This window comes from Oncorhynchus tshawytscha, linkage group LG13 (assembly GCF_018296145.1).
Source record: "Oncorhynchus tshawytscha isolate Ot180627B linkage group LG13, Otsh_v2.0, whole genome shotgun sequence".
Lineage (NCBI taxonomy): Eukaryota > Metazoa > Chordata > Actinopteri > Salmoniformes > Salmonidae > Oncorhynchus > Oncorhynchus tshawytscha.
In genome coordinates, this window is record NC_056441.1 from 10,112,284 (window position 1) to 10,114,324 (window position 2,041).

Sequence of the window (2,041 nt, forward strand, 5' to 3'; positions counted from 1 at the left end):
TCTGTGCTCCTCAATGAGACACTGTCTAGTCCTGACAGGAAACTCCAAACAGGTGTTTGGCTGGATGTATGGGGGTTGTATGAGTGAGGGATGTACAGGGTAGCTGGTCAACAGCCAACCAAGTCAGCTACTATGTTCACCTGGCTGTTGAGTGTAGAATCACGACAAGGTCAGTTAACCCAATGAATCCCACCATCGCGATTTAGGAATTCTAATCCCTTTTAAACATTGTGTGTTTGGATTCGTCTATTTATTCTGCATCCACTGGCACCAATCATTAGTCTGGGTGATTAACAGGGGCTGAGCTAGATCAGTGTTAGTGAGACGAGGGCAGGTCCCAGAAGGGGCCGTGGCTGGGGACCTCTTCCAAAAACATCTGTAGAGTCAGAATGGTTTGAGCTACAAAACTATTAAAAGTGATTTATGAAAAACTGAGACTCACACGAACACGTAACATGTTTTTGTACTTGCACATGTAAACAATTTCTGTACTCACGGCATTCATATAAATTTATTTTTATCCGGTTTCTGATGACTGAATGTATTTTTTTATATATTTTTTTACATTTGTTAATAAAACTCATTAATGCAACTGTATAAATGAAAAGCCGATTTTTACTGGGGTCTCAGAACTGATAGGGTTACGTGGAAATGATGTGCAATGCTGCAAGTCAACCACATGGGGGAGTGACAGAGAGATTTATATATAGAAAGAGTCGAGAGTCTATGTAATTTCCTTGGCTTACCGCAATCATTTCCTGCAAAGTATTTGCAGACTCTGAAATTACAGCTTTTTTTTGCTATTGCTCAGCGTGGGCTCTCGCTGCTCTTTAAAAAAAACGGCCCAGCTGCAGACAGCACAGTAGCTCGCAAAACACACTATGAGATGATATAAAGAGCCTTCATTAGCATTTCTGTTAAAGTGTGAGAATATAAAGGCGCAAAAGCCATTTACTTCAGTGTTGTTTTGAAATTAGAAGCATCTGTTGGATGTGGAGGGATGAAACAGCTGGATGCCTGGGATTTCAATGTTGAACATTATTGTAGTTGAGTATCTGAGTCATTTCAGCCCATTTAACTGTCAAGGCTGCTCATACAAATCATTCACAATGACAGAAAGTTTTTTTTTCAACATCACACAGCCACAAAGTTTAGCTTGATACACTTGAAATACAGCGATATCCAAAATTAAAACTGGCTGGTTTCAAACTCTTTGAAGACTGATTTACTCCCATTGCTCTACAATGCTGGACAATACTGCCCCCTGTTGTTCAGTCCCTGTAAGCAGATATGACATGAACATGATGGGGGAAAACCACAATACATAAGTCTATGGAGTTAAAGGGTTAAACGAAGGCTGACTTTCAAAAGAATGAGGGGCAAAGTGTCAGAATTCAGGCTGTACATGTGTAAGACACAATAACACACTGAGAAAGTTATCAGCCATTGACGTGAGATTAACCAAATTAAACCTACAGTAAAATGTTATGATTACAATTTCCCTAAAGAACTGTCTATGTCAATGTTAGATTCTTAAAATGACCAGTTATCAGCTTTGCAAAAATGAAATTTAAAGAAATGTATTTCTACACAGAGTTTAAGAAATATATTTATTACGAAGCTAAATTACAGCAATAGCCAAAAACAAACTTTAAAATTTGACCAGCAACACATGTAAAAACCATTACACATAGAATTTAATTTAGTTGTTGTCTTATACCTGGATCAGAGGCCATGTGACCAACTAGAAGAAAGGATGCCATCTAGACAGGCACTGGTAGAGGCTCAGGGGACTACTGGGGAGGCCTTCGACTATATGTAGTAGAGTTTAAATGATTATTCCATCAAACTTCAAATTATTAGAATAGTACACCTCGCAGGACAGAACAACCAGGTTGAAGGTCAGTGGCCAAAGCCCGCGAACAGGAATATTCCAAGTTCAGACAGAAGGGGGGAGTCAGATCGCTATGATCGCCAGGAACTCTACTTTTGGTGTCTATTTTTAATTATTGCGCTACTGGTGCTGCCGGTTGATGTTAGG